The sequence below is a fragment of the Vipera berus genome, assembly GCF_964194415.1.
Source record: "Vipera berus genome assembly, chromosome: 7".
Lineage (NCBI taxonomy): Eukaryota > Metazoa > Chordata > Lepidosauria > Squamata > Viperidae > Vipera > Vipera berus.
In genome coordinates this window covers 53,987,586-53,997,788 of record NC_138209.1, presented here as the reverse complement: position 1 = coordinate 53,997,788, position 10,203 = coordinate 53,987,586, and positions in this window count along the sequence as shown.

The window sequence follows — 10,203 nt, the reverse complement described above, 5'->3', positions numbered from 1 at the left end:
TGAATGGGCAGGTAAGGGGAAAATCTGCCCCACTTGTTCCACGGCTGCTTTTGGCTGAGCCACATTGCAGCAGCATTGGGCGCAATTCGCAAGGTGACAAACAGCCACGTCACACCGAAACCGGCCATTTGCCGCCTCCTGCCCAATGTTGCTATGAGGCTGCGGAACAAGCCAGGCAGTGGTAAGAAACTGGTATACCGGTTCCTTACCTCTGGCCGGCTTGTTCCGCGGCCTCATGGCAGCGGCATTGGGTGCGACGCGCAACGTGGCAGATGGCTGTGGCTGGTGGCAAACAGCCATGTGCCGAAACTGGCCGTTTGCTGCCTCCTGCCCAGTGCCACTGCCATGAGGCATCTCTCTAGGTCCTGGGAGTTGTGCTGGCATCCTTTGTGCCAGGTGTCCTTCGCGGTGAGTTTCTGGAAAGATTTGCTACAGGGGTGGGTGCGACATGCAAGGCAGCAAATGGCTGCGGCTGGCAGCAAACAGCCACGTCGCACCAAAACCAGCCATTTGCCGCCTCCTGCCAGTGCCGCTGCCATGAAGCTGTGGAACAAGCTGGGCGGTGGTAAGTGTTAAGGAATTTGTTGTGCAGAGGTCTCCTTGTGCTACCAAAGAGTTGCACAGACAAGGAAGGGCACTGAGAGCAGTAAAAGTCACACAAGAATACACTGAGTTATAAAAACAAAAAGTAGTTTACTTTTGAGGTGGTGTAAGAACAAAAATGCACAGTCAAAAAATAAACAGTCCAGGTCATAAACAATAGCAACAGTCCAAACTACAAAGTCTTCTTACCGGTCCAGAGGTCAATACACAGTTCAGGTTACAACAGTAGTAAACCAACAGCAGAGCAAAAACAGTAACAGTAGAGATCAGTGAATTCAGAGAGAGAGAGAGAAGCTACGTTCCTAGCTTCCTCTTATGGCCATGAGAACACTTACACACCCATTGGCCAATTAACAACTTAAAGCCATAGCATTATGGTTAATATATTTTCAACCCAACATTGTAGGCTAACACCATATGCCTAACATTCTCCCCTTTGGGTAGAATAATATATAACTCTTACAATCTTATGCACATTCTTTCACAATTAACATTGTGTTTCACAGCACTTTGTACCTTCGTAAAATGGTCTGCAATATTTACATCAGATGGACAATACTCTAATTGTATTAATTTATCTTTGACACATTGTCTGACATTTAAATAACGAAGATCAGTATGTTTAGATCTTGTTCTTACTGCAGCATTATTAGCCATCTTTATTGCAGCTTGATTGTCCTCATACACAATGAATGGATCATTTACATTTAAACCCATATCTAACAATAATTGTTTGTACACTAGCAGTTCTGTACATAACACTGATAAACATGAAAATTCAGCCTCCATTGTAGACAAGCTTATGTGTTTTTGTCTAATAGACTTCCATCCAATCAAAGAATCACCCAACATTATAGCCAACCCTGAGGTAGATTTACGAGTGTTTGTATCAGAGGCAAAACTCGCATCTGCATATGCAGTGAGGATTAACTCACGATTTGGCTCTAGATATAACGAGTAGTGAATAGTCTGCTTCAAATACCTTAATACTCGTTTAGCTGATTGCCAGTGTCTAACAGTTGGATTATTGTTGTTCCTAGCTAATTGATTTACACAGTAAGAAATATCAGGTCTAGTCCAATTACTCAGATACATAAGACTTCCTATCAAAGATTGGTACATAATCTTATCAAATACAGGACTCTCAACATTAGTGTCCTTAAAATCCATAGCCATCGGAGTTTTAGCTGGTTTACACATTTCCATATTGTATCTCTTCAATAACTGAGATATTTTACTGGCTTGTGAAATCTTAAAACCCCTATTCGTTTTCACAATATCTAACCCCAAATAGTGGCTAATTTTCCCAAGATTTCTAATTGTGAATTTATTTTGCAATCTTGAAATGATAGTTTGTGCTTCTAACTCAGTTTTTGTTATTATTGCAATATCATCTGTGAATAATAAAAGAAAAGATAATGCTCCGTTGTGTTCTCTTCTAAACAAACAAGGATCAGCATTACTGGCTACAAAACCTAATGCACTTAACTCATTAACTATACATTTATTCCACTCATAGCCTGATTGTTTCAATCCATAGAGGCTTTTCTTTAACTCCCAACAATCATGGTCTCTATCACTGGTCAATCCTGGTGGTATTCTTAAATAAATAGTATGTTGCAATGGAGCATGTAGATATGCAGTTTCAACATCTACATGGTTAACCATATATTGGTTTTTAGCTGCCCATACTAAAGCTGCTCTTAAAGTAGTTGCCCTTAGACTGGGTGCAAACACTTCGTCATAATCCTCAGTAGTTTGGGCAAAACCTTGTGCAACCAAACGTGCCTTATGGGTTACAGTCCCGTCTACACCTTTCTTTATCTTATATATCCATTTACAACCTATAACTTGCTCACCAGGTGGCAGTTTTGCTTTCTGATAAACCTTAAGATCCTGCAAAGACTTCAACTCCCTGTTCATTGCAGCTTTCCATGATGCCTGTTCCTTTTCAGGATACATCCTGATCTCATCATAGTTAGATGGCTCTACACTAACTTGACATATACTAGCTTCATAGCGATCAGGTGGATGTCTGATACGCGTTGAACGCCAAGGAATTACAGGGCTTTGAATTTCTGACTCCTTTCCTTCCTCTGATTCATCTTTTATCTCCCCTATCTCCTCTTCATCTTTTATATTTACAGGAGATGTATTATCATTACTAGTTACGTTATCAGAGGAGTCCTCAAACACTAGAGGATCAGTATTAACAGTTTCTTGCTCTAACCTATCCCAACCAACGTGCTCAAGGAATCTTGCACTCGCACTGTTATATACATTAGTTGTGCCTCGTTCCCAGAAACGATAGGATCTATGGTTAGCTTCATAACCTACGAAGTATAAGTATAATTGCCTAGCCCTATGTTGGCCTTTTCTCCTGAGTTGTGCAGGAATGTGGACCCAAGCTGGGGTGCCAAACGTGTGCAGGTAATCAAGGTTTGGTCTTCTACCATGCCATATTGTATATGGTATTTTACCAGTAGAAGTATTAACAACTAAATTCAGAACATGGTTTGCACATTTTGCTGCCTCCCCCCACAGTCTATCTGTTAAGCCAGAATCTCTTAACATTGTTCTCATCATGGCTTGTAACGTTTGCCCACGTCTCTCAACAAAAGCATTATGTTGAGGCCTATAAGGCGCTGAACGTTTATGTTCAATGCCAGCAGATTCTAACATATCAACAAAACGCTTGTTTGTAAATTCAGTACCATTATCAGTAATTATGCACTGAACCTTTCTCTTTGTTTTTCTCTCCACGAACTTCAGCCAGTTTGCAAATTGTTGGAAAGTATCTGCCTTTGATTTAAGCAGATAACAAAATCCATAATGAGAGTAGTGGTCCAATATACTTAAAATATAACATGACCCTCCTAAACTTGGTTTCATGGGTCCAATTAAGTCAGCAAACACAACTTCCAAAGGAACAGTTGTTTTGAAGCTGTTTACCCTGTTTGCCGGACTTGCCTTACTCTTTTCCTGATTACAGGCATTGCAATTCAAATACTTACTACATGGCTTCAGTTTAACTCCTTCTACTAATTCCACTGTTTTACGTAGTGAGTTAAAGTTTACATGCCCTAACCGCCTATGCAATAAATGTATACATTCATCATGTGGCTTCTTGTTCTCACATATCGAGTTAGCTTTAACTGTACTAACCTGGTTACTTGTGAGAACGAATAAACCATTTTTCAAATTAGCAGTTACACAGGTTCCATTCCTCTCAATAGTGCATTGCTCCCCTCTGAATGTTACCACAAACCCAACCTTAACCAATTCCCTTACAGATAACAAGTTGAATCTTAGTTTAGGTATATATAGCATAGGTAACTGTTCATCAATGCATGGACAATAGGAATTACCTTCACCAGAGGCCTTCATCCTCCAACCGTTGGCTAGTGAAACATATTGGTTGCTGTTTTTTATATTAACAAACCTCTTCTTCACTTTAGTAATGCATTGTGAAGCCCCACTATCAACAACCCACAATTCATTATTTCTGGATGTTGGTTCACCAGAAACAGCCAAACCAATGCCCTTCTTAGCCTTCCCACTGCTATTCACATTCTGTTTTTTACCCTTTCTACAGAATTTGGCTATATGCCCTCTAGCCCCACAAGAATAACATTTCTTGATGTTGTAAGCAGTGGAGAATGGCTGCTCCTCTTGTGGCTGTGTCTCTCTCAGCTGGTCTCTGTCACGCCTTCTTCTGGACTCTTCCAGCAGTCTCCCAGTAATGTTAGTCAATGTCAGTTCCTCTCTGGTCAGGACTTCCAAAGAAGAAACATACCCATCATAACTCTCATCCAAAGATGACAGAATAATGTAGACCTGATGCAACTCTGAAAAAATCAGCTCCTTTTCATGAAGCTCTTGAAAAACTGCCTTCATGTAATTTAAATGGGTCAGCATATCTCCATTCTTCTGCAGACGAGCCCTAAACAGCTTACGTGTAAGGTGTATATGTGCACCCACACTGTCTCGAACATAAAGCCTTCGCAAAACGCCCCAACACCTAGCAGCAGACTCCTCACCACGAATATGGACAAGCTGCTGGTCATTCAGTGTTAGTCCAATAATGCAAAGAGCTTTCTCGTTGCTTCGTTTAAAGTCGTCTATCTTCTTTGCATCCTCTTCGTCATCTGGATCCCAAGCAGTAGTATCTGGTGGGTTATTTACTACAGCCCATAGTCCTTCCTTGCGCAAAAGCAAGCAGCATTTTGTGGACCAGGAAACATAGTTTGTCCCATCCAACCGGGTTATCCAGGAGATGCCTGACAACAGTTCTTGTGCCATTTTACACCAAATAACTAACACAGCTAGGATACTGTGTGTACTAACTCTCAGTACAGGCCTGGGCCCATAACCAGTGTTAAAGAATTTGTTGTGCAGAGGTCTCCTTGTGCTACCAAAGAGTTGCACAGACAAGGAAGGGCACTGAGAGCAGTAAAAGTCACACAAGAATACACTGAGTTATAAAAACAAAAAGTAGTTTACTTTTGAGGTGGTGTAAGAACAAAAATGCACAGTCAAAAAATAAACAGTCCAGGTCATAAACAATAGCAACAGTCCAAACTACAAAGTCTTCTTACCGGTCCAGAGGTCAATACACAGTTCAGGTTACAACAGTAGTAAACCAACAGCAGAGCAAAAACAGTAACAGTAGAGATCAGTGAATTCAGAGAGAGAGAGAGAAGCTACGTTCCTAGCTTCCTCTTATGGCCATGAGAACACTTACACACCCATTGGCCAATTAACAACTTAAAGCCATAGCATTATGGTTAATATATTTTCAACCCAACATTGTAGGCTAACACCATATGCCTAACAGTAAGAAACTGGTATACCGGTTCCTTACCTCTGCCCGGCTTGTTCCATGGCCTCATGGCAGCGGCATTGGGTGCGATGCATGAGGTGGCAAATGGCCACAGCCAATAGCAAACAGCCACTTGCTGAAACCGAGAGGCTGTCAGGCTGTGGCTCCTGATGGACACAGTTGGCTCCCATGGGCTTGCTGTGTGCGGGGGCTGATGGTGTCAGGCAGCAGCTGCCCTGGTCCTTGCCTCACCTTGCCTTGCCCTGCAACAATGGCACTCCTGCCCTGCCCCCTGCCTTACCTTGCCTCACCCCGCAGGACGAGCCTCCTGCCCACCATCCCACCTGCAAGAGACCCCCTGGATCTCACCCAACCCTGCCTGGCTCCCACAGGCATCCCTCCCCACGAGCAACATCGAGATGACGCCCACTCTGGCCACGCCCACCCAGTCTGCCATGACCAGTCTCGCCTACCCAATGGGCCACACCCACCTAGCACCTGGCGATACATAAGTGGGTTTTGGGTTGCAATTTGGACACTCGGTTTCTAAAAGGTTCGCCATCACTGGGCTATACATGGAACAGAGTGAAGATAATCATCAACAAATGGAGAAAATATGACACAACAGTAACATAAGGTTTTGTGTCAATTGGATGTCCCTCCAAAATTGAGGAAAAAATAAGAAAACTGGTCTCGGGCTACCAAGAGGCCTACAAGAGGCAACATTAAAAAAAACTAGGGATTTCAAGTACAACAATTTCAGATATTCTTCATATGTCTGGGCTATGGGGTAGGGTGGCAAAATGGAGCCTTTTCTTACAAAGAATAACATCAAAGCCTGGCTAAATTTTGCAAAAACCTACATCAAGTCTGACAAAAGCATGTAAGAAAATGTGTTAAGTTCTGATGAGACCATAATTCCAAAGTGTGTTTGACACAAAAACAACTGCATCACCAAATGTACACCACATATCCACAGTGAAGCATGGGGGTGGCAGCATTATGCTTTGAGACTACTTTTCTTTAGCTGGAACTGGGGTTTTAGTCAAGATGGAAAGAATTATGAACAGTTCCAAATATCAATTTTGACACTATCAATTTTGAGACAAAGTCTTCATATATCTCTGCTAAAATACTGAAGGTGAAGAGGAATGTCACTTTCAACATGATGACCTGAAGCATACCTTCACCAGAAAAACACCAATTTTTAGAATGGCCCAGTCAAGAGTCTGGACCGAATCCATTTCAAAATCTGTGGGGTGATCTAAAGAGGGCTGTGCACAGGAGATCCTTTTGTAATCTGACAGTTCGGAGCACTTTTTCAAGGAAGAGTGGGCAAAGATACCAAAGGCAAGATGTTTGATTGGCTCCTACCTCAAAAGGCTGAATGTGGTCAGAAAATCAAAAAGAGCTTCACCAAAGTATTAATTTAAGACATGCACATTTATACCACGTCATTATTATACATTTATTATTTCCCCCTAAAAGAATTGTGGTTGGGCAGGGACAGGGACCTCCGATATAAAGCCAATAAGAGATCCCTGGTTTATTTTTTAACTAAATTTTTTGTGGGGTTAGGGAGAGGGGAGGGATTACAGGTTCGGTCAGATACTGGGAAGTGTCCACCAACCGCTATTCAGGCCAGGCCTGAGATTGATCATGCTGAGAGGGAGCTTGGACTAGCTACCCCCGGGGCCCCGAAGCGGAGGGTGGGATTACCTATTCCAACGACGGCAGGGAATGGCAGTAGGTGTACGAACAGAGGGCCGCATCAACATCCGGGAGTGCGTCCCCGCTATCTTCAAGCGGTGATGCGCTCCGACCCTCTGGTTTCGGCCTGTGGTTCCAGGAGCGAAGATAAACAACCACCTGAGCTCAGGCTTGTATATCTTAACACCAGATCCATAGTCAATAAAGCTCCTCTCATCCGAGATTTGGTTGAGGGAGAACATGCGGATCTGGCTTGCATTACGGAGACCTGGTTAGGACCAGAGGGTGGTGTCCCTTTGGTGGATCTTTGCCCACCAGGTTTCTGGGTGCTACACAGGCCTCGGGCTCAGGGAAGAGGCGGGGGAGTGGCGGTAGCGGTGAGGGAGAACCTATATCCGTGGGAGGCCACTGTGGTCCAAATAGCCGGGTGTGAGTCTCTCCTCCTAAGATGTGGCCCTAAGGCTCAGTTGGGCTTGCTGCTAGTGTACCTTTCACCTAGTCGCGTAGTGGCAGCCCTGCCAGAGCTTCTTGTCATCCTCTCGGGACTGGTGATTGAGTTCCCCAAAATTATGATCTTGGGTGACTTCAACCTACCATCCCTGGGGGGATCATCTGAGTTGGCTCGGGAGTTCATGGCTTCCATAATGGCCATGGACCTGACGCAGGTAATCCAGGGCCCGACTCATGTAGGAGGTCACATGCTCGATTTGATTTTCCTATCTGGACAGTGGTTAGATGATCTGGGTGGGGGTTCCCCAATTGTTACACCCCTGTCATGGACAGATCATCATCTCCTGCGGCTGACCTTCCGCTTTGCCACTCCCCGTCGTGGGGTTACTGAACCAACGAAATGGTACCGCCCCAGACGGCTAATGGACCCTGGGCGGTTCCAAACAGCACTTGGGCCCCCACCTGCCTCCTTTGCTCATAGCTCGGCTGATGCCATGGTGGAAGCCTGGGAAAAGGCAGCCACAGAAGCACTTGACCGAGTTGTACCCATGCGGCCCCTGACCTGGTGCAGATCCCAGTGGGCTCCATGGTTTTCTACGGAGCTCCGGGAGATGAAACGTCGGAGACGGGGCCTAGAGAGCTGTTGGAGATCCAGCCGATCCAAATCCGACCGATCACGACTAAGGTCCTTTACGAGGTCTTATCTCGCGGCGTTGAGGAGGGCAAGGTCTAATTACTTTGCTACCCTTATCGCGTCCGCAGATAATCGCCCGACCACCCTGTTTAGGGTGACCCTCCTTAATCTAGAGGTGAAGGAGGATCCCTTACAGGGTCGTGCCGAGGAATTTAGCCAACATCTGCTGGACAAAATCGCTCGGATCTGGACCAGTCTGGATTCCGACTGGGCAGAATCTGACGATGAGAACATGGACAGTCTTGTTGATGTTATCTGGGAAGAGTTCGATCCTGTGACTCTGGACGAGGTAGACAAGATCATGAGGAAGCTGAGCTGCACTACATCCTTATTGGACCCGTGCCCCTCCTGGCTGGTTTATGCAGCTCGGGATGGGACACGAGGCTGGATCCATGCAGTGATAACTGCTTCATTGAAAGAGGGCAGTTTCCCCGCAGCCTTGAAAGAAGCGGTGGTGAGACCCCTCCTCAAAAAGCCTTCCCTGGACCCAGCTGTTTTAAACAACTTTCGCCCGGTCTCCAACCTTCGCTTTCTTGCGAAGGTTGTTGAGAGCGTAGTGGCGCATCAGCTTCCTCTGTTCCTTGAAGATACTGATTACCTAGACCCGTACCAATCGGGTTTCAGGCCCGGACACAGCACGGAGACGGCATTGGTCGCTCTGATGAATGATCTCTGGCGAGCTCGGGACAGGGGTTATTCCTCTGTCCTGGTCCTACTAGACCTCTCTGCGGCTTTTGATACCATCGACCATGGTATCTTACTGCGGCGTCTCAGGAGATTGGGAGTGGGAGGCACTGTTCTTCAGTGGTTCTCCTCCTACCTTCTGGAACGTTCACAGTGGGTGTTGGCGGGTGGGCAGAGATCGACCCCGAGACCTCTCATTTATGGAGTTCCTCAGGGGTCGGTCCTCTCACCTCTCCTGTTTAACATCTATATGAAGCCGCTAGGTGAGGTCATCCGTGGTTTTGGAGTGGGATATAATCAGTATGCTGATGACACCCAGCTTTTCATCTCGACCCCAAACCACACCAGTGATGCCCTCGACGTGATGTCCCGTTGCCTGGAAGCGGTCCGGGTCTGGATGGGGAGGAACAGGCTTCAACTCAACCCAGACAAGACTGAATGGCTGTACATACCGGCATGTCAGGAAATTCAGATTATCCCATCTCTTAATATTGGGGGCGAGTTATTACCCCCCATAGATAAGGCTCGCAATCTGGGTATCCTCTTAGATTCACAGCTCTCCTTAGAAGATCATATAGGAGCTGTGACTAGAGGGGCCTTCACCCAGGTTCGTCTGGTGCGCCAGTTGCGACCCTATCTGGACCTGGATGCCTTGCGTACAGTCACCCATGCACTTGTGACCTCTCGTCTTGACTACTGCAATGCTCTTTACATGGGGCTGCCCTTGAGAACCACTCGGAAGCTTCAGCTGGTACAGAGTGCAGCTGCACGAGTTCTTTTGGGGGTCTCCCGATACTCTCATATTACACCTCTGCTCCGTGAGCTGCACTGGCTTCCAGTTGCCTTCCGAGTGAAATTCAAGGTGCTGGTGATGACATACAAAGCCCTACATGGCATGGGTCTGGATTACCTACGGGAGCACCTACTGCCGGCGTCAACGTCCCTCCGTCCTGTACGTTCCCACAGAGAGGGCCTCCTCAGGGTACCACCGGTCAGAGAATGTCGGCTGGTGACCCCCAGGGGGAGAGCATTCTCTGTGGGTGCACCAATCCTTTGGAACCGCTTACCAGCTGAACTCCGGATGGCCCCCGACCTTCGCTCCTTCCGGCGTGATCTAAAAACTTATCTATTCGAACAAGCCGGCCTGGCCTGATGGATTTGGGTTTTAAAATTATTTAACTAATGTATTCTTATTTTATTGCCCTGTACACCGCCCTGAGTCCTTCAGGAGAAGGGCGGT